This window comes from Anolis carolinensis, chromosome 4 (assembly GCF_035594765.1).
Source record: "Anolis carolinensis isolate JA03-04 chromosome 4, rAnoCar3.1.pri, whole genome shotgun sequence".
Taxonomy (NCBI): Eukaryota; Metazoa; Chordata; class Lepidosauria; order Squamata; family Dactyloidae; genus Anolis; species Anolis carolinensis.
Window position 1 is genome coordinate 242,810,565 of NC_085844.1, and position 20,189 is coordinate 242,830,753.

At 40.1% G+C, this 20,189-nt stretch overlaps 1 long non-coding RNA gene across 1 annotated transcript; it reads right to left on the reverse strand.

Annotated features, from left to right (window-relative positions):
* Nucleotides 1-1,703: 1,703 nt before the first annotated feature.
* Nucleotides 1,704-16,317, reverse strand: LOC134298536 (uncharacterized). Its single transcript, XR_010005650.1, has 2 exons — nt 5,170-16,317; nt 1,704-2,127 (listed from the first exon to the last, which is right to left on the reverse strand). It is a non-coding gene; the product is annotated as an uncharacterized LOC134298536 (long non-coding RNA).
* Between the last annotated feature and the right edge of the window lie 3,872 nt (nt 16,318-20,189).

Consider the following 20,189-nt stretch of genomic DNA (forward strand, 5'->3'; position numbering starts at 1 on the left):
AGACCTACCCATAATTCAGAACTTGCTTCATAATTAATCCAAATAAAAGGATTAAAACATGGATATCATATCTCATCAGTAATGTTTCCTCAGATTTAATCTCTGGAATAGGACATATTTAATCTAAAATGTGACTTCTTCTGCCATATTTGTATCCTTTATTTTTTTAAAAAGCCCTTAAAACATTGAACCAATCCCTTTTTGTCCCCTTTTGTTGGGCTACTCCAGCAATATGATTGACTCAAAAAAGATATGTCAGAACGTTGATTACATTAACTGTCATACACCAGAACCGTGTAAAGTTCCTGACATTTCGAATAGGCCACGAGGGTTTGACATTCAAAATCTGTTCCAATCTGGAATCGGCATAATTGTTTCTTTGGAAAGAAGGGTGGATAAACATCGTTTGTGTAATAGAGTGATAAGGGTTTTTTTTTTAAAAAAAATGGTCATAAGAAACAGAAAGAGACTGACCACTTAGAAAAATAGCTTTGATGGACCACTGGTTCCCAAATCCTCCCAATCAGCATAGACAGTATTCTAGGAGATGTAGTTCCTCAGAGTTACCTTTCTAAGTCAGCTTATGCATCACCATAAAAGGTCAGAGGTTTGTACACAGTTTGCATTTATAGGCATAGGTACATGTTTTGAAAGAACCATTATGATTTAAGTAGAAATACAACATATTTCACCATATTATAAACTACCACAATCAGTTGTCCTTCATGTCTGTTTAGGCAATTTCTTCAGAACATTGGGTTGTTGTATGTTTTCCGGGCTGTATGGCCATGTTCCAGAAGTATTCTTTCCTGACGTTTCACCCACATCTATGGCAGGCATCCTCAGAGGTGTGAACATTGTTTTCCAAACATGGTCTTCCTGATGTTTTAGTCTTCAGATCCCAGAATTCCTGATATTTGGCCTGCCATTTGGGCCTCTGAGAGCTGAAGTTCAAAATAACTGGAGGATCAAAGTTTGGAAAGCACTGCACTAGATTTCCAGATGTCAAGAACCACCTTTGCCCAGTTAAGGGTGGCATATATGTGGTAGCCACTTCTAGCCACGTATTCCTCATTAGTACCTTTGCTGTCTTGACCTCGCTCTGGGCTTGCTTGACCATGCATATCTTTTTTTTCTTTGTAAAATATTTGAGGGTATGTACTCTTCAAGCAGGGATTCATGTTCTAGTAACATTCAACCACAATTACTGGAACACAGTGTGTTTTGTGAGGACCATCAATATGGTTTTGAAAAGAGGCGGGCAAAGTGTGACCTTGAGGCTCTGTGTCAATGGTTCTCAACCTGGGGTCCCCAGATGTTTTTGGCCTACAACTCCCAGAAATTCCAGCCAGTTTACCAGCTGTTAGGATTTCTGGGAGTTGAAGGCCAAAAACATCTGGGGACCCCAGGTTCAGAATCACTGCTCTATGTGAGTCGCTGCCCCCAAGAATTTTTTTTTTGTGAACCTCAGCCTCTCCATATTGCCTGGATCTCCTTATTTCTGCCCTCACTATGGTGAATTGCCTCTCCTGGAATCTTATAGGAATGGCAATTCCCTTTTTAAACACATAGAAGACAACTATGTGTTCATGTGTTTGTGTTTTAGCAGACTCGCAGGATCTCAAAAACAGAATGCAGTTGGTTTCCATCTCCAAGAATTGTTGTACCCCAAGGCAGCATGAGCACTCGAAAACCAGACAACAGCCAATATAACACACTATATCTTTATTAAAGCAATTATATATCCAAAGGAAGTTAGTATAGAGTCTGAGTAAGGAATAATTCTTTTTAGAAAGTCAATGGTGGTTCCAAATAGGTAAAAGGAAAAGTCCGATATTATAATCAACAATGAGAACTTGATAGCTCTCCAAAGAAATCAAAGTGTCCATGAGTTGAAACAGAGAAACAAGGCTGGCAGAAAACAGAGTTCAATCCACTGGAAATCAAGGCAGTAAGGTTGTCAAGGCTGAGGCAAACTTGAAACAGGAACAAGGAGTAACAACTGAAGTAAAGTCAAGGTCTACTCGAGAGTTGCGGCATAGCACGGCCCGACTGGAACTGGAATACTTGGCTTGGAAACAGGAGCTGGAGATGGAGAAACCTCTCTCCAAGAAAGCAACGTTGACACTTCAAGAAAATCTACTGAGCGAAACACTTTTAACAGAATCCGGACTGTTCAGAATTTAGGGAGTACAACTCCCAAAACTTTCCCATGGGAACACTAACCATTATCCCATCTATTTGCCAGTCTCTGGCTCCAGCAGACCCCTTGTTTTGCACTCCTCCCTCTGGTTACAAAATCTCTATGATTAAAAACCCCATTCCCAGGCATCTCAGCAACATCTGGCTCTATCTGCGAGGGAGGAATTGAAGAATCTTCCCCAATTAGTAAGTCTCCAGAGCCAATATCTTCGGGCACCTGCAGCTGCAAAGGCCCCTCCGTGGAGGGTGAAATGTCAGTATAATCCTCAGCATTATCTATGTCAAAGTGCAAGTCCTGAAACACTGCAGGCCATGGTGCCCTGGCTGGCTGGGATCTAACAAGAATTCTGTATCCATGGATCTAATCATCCATTGTTTGAAAATCTTTTTAAAAATCTAAAAAGGAAACCTTGATTTTGCTCTTATATTGTATACTAGCTGTGCCCGGCCACGCGTTGCTGTGTCTGAGTCTGGTGGTGTTGGTCAGTCTACATTAGGTTGTATTTATGCTGTGACCTCCACCTTCTTTATACTCACATTAGTAGTAGTATTTGAAGTCTGTTACCTTCTTCAATTTTTGTGTTGATTGATAATTGGTTGAGATCCCTGTTGTCTTTGGTTTGTTGTTAGTTGTAATGTCTGATTCTGCTGAGTGCAGTTTATATTTTTATTGTGGTACAATAGTCTTTTTTTTGTTTTGCCTGTGTAGGTGTTTATTACTATTGTTGTTGTTGTGGTCATGAAGGTTGGATAAGTTAGATGCTACTGTATTGTTTTTTGGAGGCCCAGTGTAGCACTGACTGGCCTCTCAGCCTCAGTGCCTGGCTGTTTCTTGCCTGTGATGGTGTTGATTCTTATTGTTGTTGTTATTGTCATTGTTATTATTGTAATTGTTTTTTTGGAGGCCAAGTGTGAATGTAGTGATTGGGGAGGTGGATGAGTTGTGTTGTCAAATATTGTATTTGTTATAGTCACAATGCGTTGTTGTGAGTTTTGTGGGTCCGGATTGTGGTTTTGTGGTGTAGTTGTGTTGTTACAACCGGGAGAAAAGGCTTTTGTGTTGTGTTGTCAAGTTTTGTATTTCTGGGGCGTTTAGTTGTGTTGTTATAGTCACGATGCACTGTTGTGAGTTTTGTGGGTCCGGATTGTGGTTTTGTGGTGTGGTTGTGTTGTTACAACTGGGAGGCAAGGGTTTTGCATTGTTTTGCCAAGTTTTGTGTTTCTGGGGCGTTTAGTTGTGTTGTTATAGTCATGATGCGTTGTTGTGAGTTTTGTGGGTCCGGATTGTGGTTTTGTGTTGTGGTTGTGTTCTTACAACTGGGAGGCAAGGCTTTTGCGTTGTGTTGTCAAATTTTGTATTTCTGGGGCGTTTAGTTGTGTTATAGTCACTATGCGTTGTTGTGAGTTTTGTGGGTCTGGATTGTGGTTTTGTGGTGTAGTTGTGTTGTTACAACCGGGAGAAAAGGCTTTTGTGTTGTGTTGTCAAGTTTTGTATTTCTGGGATGTTTAGTTGTGTGCCAAGTTTCGTATTTCTGGGGCGTTTAGTTGTGTTGTTATAGTCACGATGCATTGTTGTGAGTTTTGTGGGTCCGGATTGTGGTTTTGTGGTGTGGTTGTGTTGTTACAACCGGGAGGCAAGGCTTTTGCATTGTGTTGTCAAGTTTTATATTTCTGGGGTGTTTAGTTGTGTGCCAAGTTTCGTATTTCTGGGGTGTTTAGTTGTGTTGTTATCGCATGATGCGTTGTTGTGAGTTTTGTGGGTCCTGTGTGGTTTTGTGGTGTGGTTGTGTTGTTACAACTGGGAGGCAAGGCTTTTGCATTGTGTTGCCAAGTTTTGTATTTCTGGGGCGTTTAGTTGTGTTGTTATCGCATGATGCGTTGTTGTGAGTCTTGTGGGTCCGGATTGTGGTTTTGTGGTGTGGTTGTGTTGTTGTAACCTGGAGGCAAGCCTTTTGCATTGTGTTGCCAAATTTCGTATTTCTGGGATGTTTAGTTTTGTTGTTATAGTCACTGCGCAAACAACTTTATCATTTTATATATATAGATGTGACAGTATTTTAGTACGCTATTGTATATCATGGGACTTGGGCATCCACAGATTTTGGTATCTATGTGGAGCAGTGATGGTGGTACTGGAGTCAAATCCAAATTGAGACCAAGGGGCCACTGTATTGGCCCATAGGCCTATTGGTACACTCCCCAACTGAAAACTACAATTACAACAAAGTGTAGCTTCAGGGCAACTGATAGGGCCAAGAAACAAATGTTGTCCTCCTTGAACAACAAAGAATGGACACAGTCCAACCAAAGTCAATGCTTTAAGCTCTATGGATCTGGTGGGATATTTGAAGTCATTTGCTTAAATCTCTCCTCTCAAAATCATTGAGTGCTCAACGTTGACTGTGTAATTGTAATTAATTCATCATAATTAACGAGTGCATTAATTCCTGTGTTTCAATCTATGGTTAAAAATGTAATGATGTTAGCAACTTACAAAAGTCTCTCATTCATTTGCAAGACATGTGTATGAAAACACACACACACACACACACAGGAAACCAAATTAGCATTATGGCTGCAATTCATTTATTTCCAAGCATTTGCAGAGAAGTCAATGGTTTGCTCTGTAATTCTTCTGAAGGAAGGGAGTTGTATATTACAACCTTGGGGCAGAAACGATAAGGACATTCTCTTACAGAAATCCTACTAAAATAAATAGGAATTGATCATCCTGATATGCTCTTCCTAGCATTGTTTATATTTTATGCTCCATTTAAAGGTGATTCCTCCCTCTTTGCCTTTTGATATTAAAAAGGGTGAAGGGGGGGGGGGGGGATAGAAGCCGAAAGGGTAATGTGGATTAAGATTCTAAATGGGATGGCACATCTTTAATGATACATATGATAATTAGAGAATACAATAAACACAATTAGCATATGTTTTAAACAGTTTATTAGTGAAGCTTACCATAAAAATCAGAATATATAGTGCTCCGGGGTTGGTTGGGATAAAAGCTTCTAATCCTCAGAGCCATAAAACTCTCTGGCGTGGAAGAAATGGGCATCTTTAAAATGATTGAATCAGCAGGCCTCCAGTGGAAACACACAAATTAGCAAACTCCAGGAGTTGGCCAGGGCACAGTGTTGCAATGCAGGGAAGTGGAGTCACCACAAGAGCGGTTCTTGCAGGTCGGGTGGGACGCAGCTCTTTTCTATAGGGCAGGATCGTGACATTGACCCTTTCTGAATGGTCAGAGGAAAGCCTTTTCACTTCCCTCCACTTTCCACCCTTCAGCTGCAATACATACAAAGAGAATGCACTGTAAGCCAAAACAAAAACAGACCAAGCTTCAGGATCATTAGGGAAAACTCAGTTAATTACTACTGACAGAAATGTAAATGAACAGGATTTCTGAAGAAGGATGATACCCAGTTTCTCCAACCACAGGCCTCAAATCCAATAGTGAATTCAGATTTGTTATACAAAAGAGCTTCTGAACAGTTGGGTTAACCAAGTGGTTCTCAACCTGTGGGCCCCCAGATGTTTTGGCCTTCAACTCAAAGAAATCCTAATAGCTGGTAAACTGGCTGGGATTTTTGGGAGTTGTAGACCAAAATACTTGGGGACCCACAGGTTGAGAACCACTGGGTTAAGTCATCATTCAGGAACTCCAAAATACCATCCTCTAGTTTTTGAGTGCTCTTGGAAACTTCCCAGGATCAGCCCTGGTCAGGACTTGGATTGGGGACCATAAATTATATTTCAGAGGAAGGCGATAGCAAACCACCTCTGAGTACAGAACAATCTCCATATTCATGGGTGACAAGTTCCAAAACACGCACACAACTAGGGACACTTGATGCAATGGATAATAATGAGGTTTTATTTATTTATTTTATTTTGCTATACTTGAATCAGAAGCATACCATACACTCACACTGGAGGACCAAGAGAAGCCAAGAAAATGTGTGTAAGCGAAACCATAGATGTTGAATGCATGGATAGGAGGTTGTACTGTTGTCCTTCCTAATAAACCTTTATGAAACTCATGGAGTTGCCATAAGCATAAGCAACTTGTAGCCACATCTACACTTACATTTTAATCAGCGGGCATGGTATGAAAATGTCTCCTGGTTCCATTGATTTATTTCATTAAAATATTTTATCTCAATGTTTAATCACGAGATTACAGGACAGCAAACAAATAAAGCAATATAAACTGTAAAACACATTATAAATTAAAATCAAGAAATAATTTAAACATGTTGAGCATATATTCAGCAATTTAAATAATGGAAGGCAGCTTTAAAGGGTTTTTTAAAAAAATTATATGAATGCTTGCAAGTAAAATTAGCCCGAAGGTTTAATAAAAAAAAAAAAAGCAATAGTGCTGAAATAAAACCAGTGTTTGCACCAGTCAGGTCTTCAAGGGGAGGACATTTCACAAGTGATGAGCCACAGCCGATCAGGAAAAGGAAAAGAAAATGTTTTCATAGGAGAAGACATATTCCATGTCCACATCGAATGGGTTGCCAATTGGTGAATGAACAAAAAGGGAAACATGGATGATTCTGTGTACCTGCTTCAGTTGAGACTAATAATAGCATCCTGAATATTTAAATTCCAAAAACAAATGCTGTAAGAACTAGCACAGGTCCATACATGTCCAGAATATGATCCCCGAACTTCCACACAATCGTGGGAGTGGCTTTATGACGAAACTATGACATTGCCTGACAAAAACTCAGACTATGGGTTTAGTCAACTCACAATTGTAATAGAAATTTTCCAGGGACTCAATCAGCCCTTCTTCCTTGGATATATTTAACCAGTGACACTAGAAATGCTTGGCTAATGGGGCTAGAAATTGGAAGTTGGACGAGCGTGCAAAGCATGTGCTCTGTCCCTGACCCATATTTCCAGATTGCTCAAGTGTGAGCCATTGCAGTCAGTAAGACAGCCTTTCCCAGCTTTGGATATCCAAGTGTTGTTGAACTATAGATACCACCTTACCTGAGTGCTGGTTCCCTCACTGTGGCTGAGGATGATGCACCGTACAGTCCATGACATCAGGTGGCAAAGGACTTTCCATCTCCTACTCCCCTGATCTAGTGATGGCTGATGATTAGCAGGGAGTCTGTAAATCTACTCTGAACTTTAAAGGTGCTGGACCCAGTCCTACAAATAGGTTCAGCGATCTGGAGAGTTGCTTTGAAGTTCAGATTAAAATTGGTGTAGATTCGCCCACTGATATGGGATTCACCAGTCATCATGTCTGTGATCTGTTTAAACTTGAAATACTTGTACTGATGACCTACAGACCTTTCCTACTTATTCAACAAGTTAGGGACCAGGGCACTGTCAAAAACGGAAAAGGCTTGAAAAGCAAAATTTTTTAAAAGCTTGCAAAACTGAACATTAGATGATGCTGAGTTGACTGAGGAAGAGACAAAAAGAATGTCCCTCTTACCCTCAGTTTGATCTGCAAGCCACTTTAAACAGAAATATCTCTGACTGCTGGCCAAAATAAAGCAGAGTGGGGCAAAGCAAGCCTCCCTTGGGACCTGTCCACACTGCCAACAAAAATCCCACATTTGGGCCACATTTTCCTGCCCTGCATTGGGACTGCAGTGACTCCATTGATGCAATATATATCACACACATCACAGGGAGAGCATCATCGCCGGCCACTTATTTTTTACTGACAAACTCACCTTGCTGTTAGAGGATATTCCACATTTCCAATCATTTGCATTGTATTTGGCCACATAACTGTGGACACTCCAACTTTTCTTTGTTTTTCCTTCATGTATACGAATAAAAATATTTTTTATTGGGGGCAGGGGGAGACTCATGATGATATCATCCACACACTTATACTTTATTTTTTCTTTTCATCAGTTTGTTTCAGACACCACTAACTTCTTACCCTATGACATAGTAAAGTGCAGGATGGTCACAGATCTAAAAGTCTAGATTTTCTGTAAACCTAAGGCACATTTTTGGGAAACTGATTAAAGCCCAAAGAAATGTATTACAAGCAAATGCTCACATTGTATTTTAGGTTTTCAATGCTTTTGAGTTGCATGCAATTTTTTAAAATTTCACTTAGACAAACCCTGAGAAGGCTCTCTCCTGTGTCTCGACCAGATTAGTCTGTGTGGATGGCAAGATGAAGGAAAAAAACCCCTCTAAAGATTGAAAGCCTTGGGCAGATTTATATGGACTATCATGTAGTTTGGACCTAAGACTTTATAATTTGGAATCAACACTTTGAATTGTTGCCAGAAATAGACCCTTTCAGGGAGGGAACCATATATTTTTCATTGTGGGTTTTGGGAACATACTTAACCCAGTTCTATAAGTATTTGGATCGAGGTTTCCATTCTTCCAGGATAATTTAGGCTCTCCAATAGTTATTCCTCCACCCCCTTGTCTTCTTATTGAATTTGGACTTATTTGTTTGCATATGACTAATGCCCAAACTTTCTCTGCATTTTAATCCCTGTTTAGAGAGGAAAAAGCTATTCTTTGTTTGTTTGTTTGTTTACGTAATGTGGGAGGGATGTCCATAATCCTACACTAAAGTTGGTTTGTGCGGATCATGGATCAAGCCGTAGGATATTGTTTGAATAAGAGTTATTGAGCACACATTGAAAAAGCAGCCACAATGCTCAAGATTGCCAGCTTTGAGATGAATGTGCATCTGATGCGTCGCTGTTTCAATTCTGCAAAGAAAATAAAGAATAGGAACTGAGCTGGTGTTTGAATACATTCTTATAGGGAAATTGGAATGTCAGGACCTTCAATTAGATCTGAAGACGGCAGAACATTTCCATAAAAATGAAAGAGCATCCCTCAAATGATGCATTTCAGGTTTGCTCAGCTCCGGGCCTAATCTGAACAAATTCAATCACAGCTTAGTGCTGGTGGAAAATTTCACTCTCTTTTGCTGTGCACCAACTTCAGCAGTGGCATAATAACAGCTTTTGTGAAAGGTAGGTGTGTGTGGAAACCCAGGTACCTGAATCAGCAGAAAATGAAACATGGCTAAAAAAAGTTATATAGCACGGCTAGAGATGCCAGGTCTCAGGACACCAGACAAAGTCCCTTAGAGTTGGAAGAGACTGCAAGGCCATCAACTCCAACCTGATGAATTACTATCCTTCCCTGGCTCTTTGCATAGAGAGACCTATCTTGCGGGTGGGAAGTGATGTTTGTGTGCTTTGATTCAGACTTTGACAAAGTGAAACAAATTTGTAGCCCCCATGGGAACTAATGTGGGAGGGTAAAATGCCCCCAAACACCCTCCATATCAAAGGTAAGCATAATGGGGCCTGCAAGAGTACCTATGGCACATAGACCTTAGTTCTGAAATATTTGAATCATCTCACAATCCTCCCAAAACGTCCAAAACCTCTACCTCAGTTTGTCAAAATTGACAATTAGCCATTTCCACCCCCAAACCACCATAACATCATACCAAAAACACCCAAAAATCACATACAGAAGCACCCCAGAGACCTCCATCACCCTAAATATCTTCATCTTCCTCTGCAATCCTTCTCACAAATGCAAGAGGTAGTGATGCAATCTCACTTTCTGTTGCCATTTTGAGGGGGACACCAGAGAGAAAAAGATGTTCTTAGGCTTGCTGTGGGAGGAGAGGGGGCTGTGCAAATGTCTTGGGAAGAAGATGGCATTTGCTCCCCAAGTGATTGCCTCTAAGTTTTAGAGAAAATTTGGAGGCATTTTTTGGGCACATTTGAGGCTGCCGTTGAACCTTGAATGCCCAGGGGAGACCTTGTTCTAAAGTGAACAGGGAACAATTCCCAGGTCACTTTCTCTTATAACTATGGGGAAAATGGAGAATACCCCCACAACTCTACAGCAAGTTTGGAAGCAAAAATGTGCATTTATGTCAGGTAGTGCAGCATTTCATGATTCCTTATGGGGTCAATGTGGTCCTCTGGTTTCTAATAATTGGCTACCATTGCTTTTAAATCCATAGCACAGCTTCCCCATCTTCCATTCCTTGCTGGCACCAGGGCTCAGTGGTCCAGCTTAAAGAAGTTTCATTGTATGTAGTGCTTCAGCAGCAGCATCACACACAAAAATGAATGGTATGCCAACAGTAAGATTTGTGAGGCTTCTTGAATCAGTAGCCTGGACAATACTAGCAGTGAGGATGAACGACTCTCTGGAGGCTGTCCATAAGTCATCAACAAGCCCAAGCAATGGTATAGGACCTGGAGAAACTTGCCACGTGTCATATGTGCTAGAAGGAAGACAGAGTGGGTTAGAAAGACTTCATCTGCCACAGTGATTGAGCTGCTAGAAATGGGAACTTGGTAAGAACAGGATCCAGGATTGCCAAAATAACCTGTTAGTTGAATTTTAGTCAGATTCTCTTCCTATCAATTTCGACCATCAAATGGCCCAGGGAAAAAAAGTCCTCTCCCATCCTTTTCCTGCCTATCTTAAGTAAAGGTAAAGGTTTCCCCTGGCATTAAGTCTATCCGTGCCCAACTCTGGAGGTTGGTGCGCATCTCCATTTCTAAGCCGAAGAGCCAGTGTTGTCCGTAGACACCTCCTAGGTCATGTTGCCAGCATGACTACATGGATCCCTATCTTATCCCTGAGCTATCTCAAGGATCCACCACCTTTGCTCAGGCTTTGGCCTTGAAGTCTCTGGGCATGGGATGCTACTGACCTGGGAATCCTGCATGCAATCAAGGCTCCTTCTACGCTGCCATATAAAATCCAGATTATCTGCTTTGAACAGGATTATATGGCAGTGTGGAGTCCTATAATCCAGCAGATAATCTGGGATCTGATCCTGGGATATAGGGAAGTGAAGCAGATCATGCCTTTCTGGCAGGAAGCTCCCTCACTGCTCACAGCTGATCTCTCCCAGACAGGTGTTGTTTGACCATAAAAATAGATGGTGAAAGATGGCATGTGAACATGATACTTTCAAAAATAAATGCTCACTTGGTCTTCCAGACTTACTTTCCCACTCTTTAAGAACTAGTGATCAAACACTTTAGGGGGTGGAACCATCTGTTTGCTCCAGTCAAAAGGTTTGTTTCCCCCCTCTTGTGATGGCTCCTAAACTTTTGAAACAACAGATAGAGCTGGCAAAAGCTGCAAGAAAAAAAATTGTCCTAACCAGCATGACCAATGAAACTTATTATTCTGCCCCCACAAACCATGTTTCCTATTATTATAACAAAACTACATGTACATTTTCAACAAACAGATTTCCATCAATAAAATCCAGAAGTTCAACTAGAGCTCAAACTGTGATACAGTAGAGTCTTGCTTATGCAACCTTTGCTTATCCAATCTTCTGGATTATCCAACACAGTCTGCCTCCTGCCTGAATCCACAGCTGTTTCTCTAGGCAGCAAGGACTAAACTTTTTACGGATTTAACTTCTGACAATGTTGTTCATTTTATGCAATTCTCTCTTTATTTGTAGTCAATTAGTTAGTAGGCAATGTTTTTGTTGTCAATGTTTTCAATACATTGTGGTGTTTTGGTGCTAAATTCCTAAATACAGTAATCACTACATAGCATTACCGTGTATTGAACTGCTTTTTCTGTCAGTTTGTTGTAAAACATGATGTTTTGGTGCTTAATTTGTAAAATCATAACATAATTTGACGTTTAATAAGCTTTTCCTTAATTCCTCCTTTTTATCCAACATTTTTGCTTATCCAACGTTCTGCCAGCCTGTTTATGTTGGATAAGTGAGACTTTATTGTATATACCTTGTATTATATTATCCTGAAACAGGAATAAAAATCCTGAAATGATATTCTTCTTGAACTGTGCTGCCCAGAACTGAACACTCTAGATAAGGTCTGACCAAAGCATAATAGAGTGGCACTAATTCTTCCATTGAAAGGTATACTATGCCCATTGGTTGTGGCATTATACTGTTGACTCATGTTTAGTCTGTGATCAACTAAGACCCCTAAGTCCTTTTCACATTTACTGTTATCAAGCTGGGGTCATCCATCCTATATTTATACATTTCATTTTTTTCTGACTACAATTAACAATATTTTCCTATAATTTCTATACATTACTGAATATTTATATTAGGGGCAAATCATTCTGGAGTTTCTGATTTAGAACTTTTTTGTACCCATGATTTGAATTACCCCTCTGTCAATAAAAGGACTTTAGATCTTCTGTGTGATAAAATGTAGTATCACATATACAAGGCCATCTCGTTAGCATCCTGTGTCTCTTTTTTCTTGTGTGTCTCTGCATTAGAAGGAGAAATTGGCAAATAATGAGAACAACAACTGCGTTTTTTTGTGTCAGGAGCAACTTGAGAAACCGCAAGTCGCTTCTGGTGTGAGAGAGAGTTGGCCGTCTGCAAGGACATTGCCCAGGGATCGGCTGGATGTTTGATGTTTACCATCCTTGTGGGAAGCTTCTCTCCAAGGTTACAACTGAATACTAAGACAAAAATAATTGCCACAGATCTTTTATACAATTTTGAAGTGGGCAATAAAATATTAAAAGAGTTAAATATGTCATCCAACTTGTGTGTGGGCATATCTTCAAGTCACCTATCATCATCTGGCAACCTCATGGATTCCATAGGGTTTTTTAAAGGCAAGAAATACTTGGTGGTGTTTTTGCCAGGTCTTTCCTACAAAACCTGGTGTTCATTGTCAGTCTCCAACAGACTTGTGGTGCATCTTAACTATAGAATAAATGCAGTTTGATACCACTTTAACTGCCATGGCTCAATCCTATGGAATGATGGAAGTTGTAGTTTTCAAGCTCTTTCACCTTCTCTGCCACAGAGTTATTGTGCCTTAGCAAACTACTACACCCAGCATCTGAACCATGATGGTTAAAATAGTATCAAATTATACTAATTTGGCAATGCAGATGCACCCTTGGAAAGGCACTAGTTAAGATTCCCCCCAAGTGTAATGTCATTGAATACCAATATCAGAACCATCCAGCCTGTAGTAATTCTAATTGGGAATGCTAAATAGTGAAGAAAGCTGAGAAAGAAAAAAAATTCCAATCATTGTTGAAGGCTTTCATGGCTGAAATAACTGGGTTCCTGTGAGTTTTCTGGGCTATATGGCCATGTTCCAGGAGCATTCTCTTCTGACGTTTCACCCACATCTATGGCAAGCATCCTTAGATGTTGTGAGGTCTGTTGGAAAGGTGGTCAATTAGTCAATTGCAACATTCACACATGCCTCGGGCAGACAAGAGTTCTTTTTCCACTCTGGACATTCCATAGATATATAAACCCCACTTGCCTAGTTTCCCACAGATCTCACAACCTTTGAGGATGCCTGCCATAGATGTGGGCAAAACATCAGGAGAGAATGCTTTTGGAACATGGCCATACAGCCTGGAAAACTCACAGCAACCCAAATTTCAGTTCATTTGTAAAGTAGTGTTGGAGGAGTGTTCTGTGGGTAACAAGGATGCTAAAAAGAGCAAATAAAGTTTCCCAAAACTTTGAACGTGTCACAAAATGATGTGACCCTTACAAGTAAAAACATCTCCTTCCCAGGAAACAGGAAGTCAACAGAGAAGTCTATAGGGAAGTGGGGAGGTATGGGGATCAAAGGCACCGCTGGATTACATTATATCTTGACCAAAATATGTAACTTCTGCAATGCAATTGGGAGGGGGATAAATTAAAAAGAAAGAACAAAATGATGTGACTCTTTGGAAAAGATAATGCTTGATCAATAAGTGGAAGGCAATAGGATAAAGATAGGCCACATTATAGGTAGATTGAGTTGAGTTGCCCTGAGTTTGCCACCTGATTTGGGTGGATATTGACCAGGGTTTTTGGAGGTCTCTCATATATAGATTCACCAGAATTGGAATCAACTTGAGGGTAAACATTAGAGGAACACAGCTTCCAACTTCCACTGGCCATGCTGGCTGATGTTATTCTGTGAGCTCTAGTCCAGAAGGATATCTCTCCCACAGTGTGATCCATGCACACGCAGAGTCCCTAGTCCTCTCTGCTGTCATTTCTACACTTTTAAGTCAAATAAATGTTCTGTTTTCTCTGTGTATTTCTTTGTATCACAGAGCATGAAAAAGCCTGTTCCTTTCCTACCCTCCATACATCATCGGTGACAAAAACGGGCATCAAGGCAAAAAAAGAGCTCCAGTTCTGAAGTTGAGCTTGTCGCATTTGATATATGAAGTGGATCAAATTGAAACATAATGTTCCTCCCTTTTTTTTCTTTTTAGAAAGGGTAGCCATGGCCTACGGACTTCAGAAGCACTGAGAACAAAGCGCCGCTGCCTCCATCACCAAGAACATGGTTTAACTGGGAAAATTAAGCCATGTCCATTCAACAAACCTTGCATAAGACCCGCAGAATGAATAAATATGCACATCCATCATCAGTAGTCCAAGCCCTCAAGAAAGGAACCAAAAATGAAGTGACACAATACTATATTGCTTTTCACCTGTAATCATCTATTACGATGTCAAACACACATTTTGGTGCCTCAAATGTTAGCCCTGTTTCTGGGTATGTTTGACCTGCTGATTCCAAAAATGGCACCAGTCTTCCCCTACCAGCTCTAGTTTTTGAGATGCAGAACATATGCCACATAACAGTCATCATCTGCTCGCCCATAGAAAATCATAACCATACCTAAGAAACTAGAGCCGATAAGGTCTAGCCAATGCAATTTTCTGAATCATTGCCTCAAATAACTACAGGAACAGCCCTAAAAACCAAGACAGCAAGATTTTTAGTTGGAGTTTTCAAACACTTCAGAGCCCCCTGATGGCACAGTGTGTTAAAGCGCTGAGCTGCTGAACTTGTAGACCGAAAGGTCACAGGTTCGAATCCGGGGAGTGGAGTGAGCGCCCACTGTTAGCTCCAGCTTCTGCCAGCCTAGAAAAACATGCAAATGTGAGCAGATCAATAGGTACTGCTCCGGTGGGAAGGTAACTGCGCTCCATACAGTCATGCTAGCCACATGACCTTGGAGGTGTCTATGGACAACGCCAGCTCTTCGGCTTAGAAATGGAGATGAACACCATCCCCCAGAGTCAGACATGACTGGACATAACATCAGGGAAACCTTTACCTTTACCTCAAACACTTCCTGAAAGTCAAAGGACATTTAAAGAAAACTTCTAGAACATGGCCATACAGCCCGGAAGACTCACAGCAACCCAGTGATTCTGGCCATGAAAGCCTTCTACAATACATTTAAGGAAGAGTCTGTATATAGATTTTCTTGACCTTGTGCTTAGAAGACTAAAGATCTTGTAAAACTGCAACCTCCATAATTCCATAGCATTGACTCATGGCAGTTAAAGTGGTGTCAAGCTGCATTAATTCCACAGTGTAGATCAGGGGTCCCTTAGACTGTTGGGGGGCCAAACGATAATGAAATAGTCCAAAATTAGGATTGTTGTTGTTGTGTGCCTTCAAGTCGTTACAGACTTAGGTCAACCCTAAATCTAAAGTTTAGGAAAGGGGCCAGGTAAATGGCCTTGGAGGGCTGCATCCGGCCCACGGGCCTTAGTTTGTGGACCCCTGGTGTAGATGAGCCCAGGGAGTGATCTTAAACACAAAGTGAGATTTCAGAATAGGTCCTATGGCTTTCTCTTTCCCTTTCGTCTTCATCTGCATGTTGGGAAAGTTACAGCAAACTCAAAAGCATGGACTATGGCAAACTTCTCCTTACTCATTTTCTGGAGAGAACTCAGTCATCATCTGTCAGTAGATGCATCAATCTATATTTTTTACAGTTCAGGGGAAACAAAAACGTGGCGTCTGAAGGAGAGAACCATTCTTTTCTGTGCCCTTTCTGTTTTCAGGTGTTTTGAAAGAGGCATAAACTCTTTCAGTCGTTTTGCTCCATTTCTCTCCAATTTTCCATAATTTTGTGTGTTTCAAGCTGTCTTGTCTTTCTTGAAGCTCTGACGGCCTGCAATCTCCAGATGACATCTTGCAAGGAAGGTGAAAACATTACAAGGTCTGTCATCTTGGTGAGGAGCTGCAAATGGGGGGTAGCTCCAAGCTCTGAGGTTCTGCCCAGAGTTAAGAAAAGTTGTTTTTTGACTATTTCTTCTAGAATTTCCATGTTGTCATGGCTACTGACCAGGCTGGCTGGTTGATTTTAGAAGCTATAATCCAAAAAAGTAACTATTTAAAGCTGTGATGCCTTCATTTTTAAGAATGGGTGGGCAATCCAGATTGATCCTGGAATCTATTCCACCTCCCCCCCCCCCCCCCCACACACACAAATTTCCAGACAGAGCAGTTAGGAAAAAAAATAGAGATTCTAAGGTTTGTGAACATTATATTATAATTATTATAATTATTATTATTATTATTATTATTATTATTATTATTATTATTATTATTATATTATGACACAGCAAACAAGATAGATATGCTGGATTTCATATCACAAAATCACAAGTCGAACACTTCCCAAGCGTTTAGGACTGTGTGATGTATTTTGGGATAATGCGCACAGACCCCAGTAGGGTGGCCTTTTGCAGTTGGCAGATCATAATTTTGTCAATGTCTATGTAATTTTGTTTGGTATTATTATTATTATTATTATTATTATTATTATTATTATTATTATGTTTATTTATACTTTTTTTTTTATTCACAAGAAGACTCTAAGTGGCTATTACAGACTCTATTGTACTTTTACTGGAATAAATAAATTGAGTAGATGCAACTTATGCATTATGAAAACCTTGGAACTAATATTCCCTTCCTCTCCTTGGCACTTCCAGATGTGTAGCCTTTCAAACCCTGCCTTATACCCATCCAGGGAGGTAGCCATGCTAACAGAAGATTACATAGATAGTAGTCCAGCATATAGATAATGGCAAGTTTTACTAGGGTTGACCTAGGCCCCTTCCACACCGCTGTATAAAATCCCACATTATCTGCTTTGAACTGGGTTATATGGCAGTGTGAACTCAGACAAATCAGTTCAAAGAAGATATTGTGGATTATCTGTCTTGATATTCTGGGTTATATGACTGTGCGGAAGGGCCCCTAGTAGTTCTAGAGCTATCATTTGGCTACCTTATAGAGAAAAATCAACTATTTGAAAGTGTTCTGCATTTTAAGAGATGTGAAAATACAGTTCCGAGAATTATAGGGCCCTTCCACACAACCAAAATATCAAGGCAGATAATCCACAACAATGCATTCGCTGTTGCCCATTTTTGGTCAAAAGATATTTAGCCACTTGTGCTCCTTCTGTTTTTATCAGTTTTATACTTTTGTATCCAATGCTTTTGATATTAAATAAATAAATAAATCAACAACATCTGCTTTGAATTGGATTATCTGAGTCCACACTGCCATATAATCCAGTTCAATGTGGATTATATACATCTGTGTGAAAGGGCCATAAAGAGTGAGAAGAAAGGTCTTACAGCTGTCCATTTTCACTTAGATTCTAGATAGTAGATTGAACTATAGGCACCTGACTTACCTGATCACAGTCATTTGTATGTAGGTAAGAAAGAGCATTTTCATTTAAATTATACTACTACCTTCTAAACTAACAAGGAATAAATGGAAACTTAGTAAATCCATAGTTTTGTAAGTTCTATTGAATGAATAGGTCTACTCCAGTTGGGTCTCACCATTAGAGTTTGGAAGCGTAGAAAAAAGCTATGGTCATGTGCACAGATACTGGAGTTGATTTGTCCATTCATTGCTATTGCACATGATGAACATTGTTTGATGACAGCATGCATGGATGCACTGAATTCATATTTGATTGTGCATTCAGTTGCACATTTGGTGTCTTGGTTTTGTTGTGCAACGTGGCCACTCAACACAAGGATTACATGCTACAATTAATACCTAACTCTGACCATAGAGATTAATACTTTGACACCCCAATGTAGAATCTCACCTATTATCTAAAAATGTTCCATTGGTGCTAAGGCTTTTGGGACATCTGAAACCATTCATATTTGATCCATGGATAATGGATCATACTGTATATACTATAGACTAGGGTGTTCCATTTATGATTTATTACATGTCGAAGATGTCTAGACAACCCTAGGGGAAAGCATCTACATTTAGGAACACAACTAATATTTTTTGTACACCTAATTAATAATAACAACAACAACAACAACAACAACAACAACAACAACTTGGCATACATGGAGCCAAGCTGGGCAATTATAATCATCAGACGATAAAAACCCATCAAAATAAAATACAATTATACACATTAAACATATAATATACAGAAACACATGAATTTTCATTTCTCGAAATGTTTGAGGGCCTGCTTTCTTACTATACTTTCTTGGTTTTGTTTTCCTTTAAAATGTTTTCTCCATTGGATGCCATTGCCATGAAAACCCAAGTATAACAACAAAGATAAAGGATGGTTTTTTTAAAAAAAGTCTGATAAGAGAGGATTTTTAAAAGAAAAGAAAGAGAAAGATTAAAGTTGCAAGAAATGAAAGTTGATAATATAATTGGAAACAAGGTTTCTGCATTGGTGGCAGCTGTCAGTTTATATTACTCTCATGCTTTTAGGTGAACCTTTGACAATAGATCACAAAGTGGCCCCACAATGGTCTATGAAAATGAAGGCAAAAGGTTCACAGCCTTGATTTGTTTCCTGGTTACAGTATAGAGTGGAAACATAAATTATCTGTGTCTGTTTTGGTTTTTCTTTTCCTTTTAACATTTCGCAGAGGCTCAATCCAAGCTCTTGAGATTGTCCCATGGCCAGGGCGGGGAAATAAATAAATAACAACCAGGAAAGCATAAAAGATTCATTTTAATGGATAACAGGTTTTGCTAGTTCATACTTAATAATATTTAATATTTCATTGACTACCGGGGACTCACCTTATTTTTCTTTTCCACCCTTCCCACTCCCCATTGCCTGCTTCCCCCGCTGGAAAAGGCATGATTGAAGGCACTTGAGTGCATTAAGATTTTATAGCTGAAGAAAACAGTCTTGTAAAAGGTTGGTGCTGGAAGGATTTAGCATGATGCAGAAAATGAAAGTAACCAAGCAGTGAATTTTTCTCTCTCCTCCCTCTCCCACTGCCTGAAGCAATTGTTGCAAAAATAAGAGTCTGCCATGTGATTGCATAGGTCATAGTGGGCACTGGGCACAATGCTGCTGATTTCTTATGCAAGCATAGGTTTCACTATGTATGTAAAATGAGTTTTATTTTAAACAATGTTCAACTCAGCTTCTGGCGGTGGTGGAAGCAGACATTGGTATGCAGAGCCATTGCACGTTCATGTTCAGAGAGGAGTCAGCAAATGTGCATTGGGCATGTACATTGCCTGAGCACATTGTCCTACAACAGGGATGAGCAAAATTCAGCCTATGAGCTACATGCATTCTCTCCTCTTCGTCTGACTAGGGAGCATGGGCAGCATATATCACTGTTGAACACAAAACTACATCATGCTGTAACGTTTGCAGCAGAAATATGTGTTACTGAAACAATGTGGGATCTTGAGGAATGTCTTAAATCCTATCTAGTGGAGATCCATTGGAATAAATACTAAATGATAATTCAATGCTTAGTTTAATGCCACTGATTTACTCTAGTTGGGAATATCAGTTTGATTTAGGCCAAATGTAAATATTGTGGACAGAAGTTGGAAAGTTCCTTTTGAGAAGCATGACTATAATGAAAGGCTGAAACCATCCATTTCTGGGCAGTGATAAAGGGATGTTCTGAGAACTAGACTATGATCCTATGGGCTCGGGATGTGGTGCAGGCTGGGGAGCAAGCCAGCTGCAACCAGTTGCAATGAATCACTCTGACCAGGAGGTCATGAGTTCGAGGCCCGCTTGGAGCCTATGTTTGTCTTGTCTTTGTTCTATGTTAAAAAGGCATTGAATGTTTGCCTATATGTGTAATGTGATCCGCCCTGAGTCCCCTTCGGGGTGAGAAGGGCGGAATATAAATGCTGTAA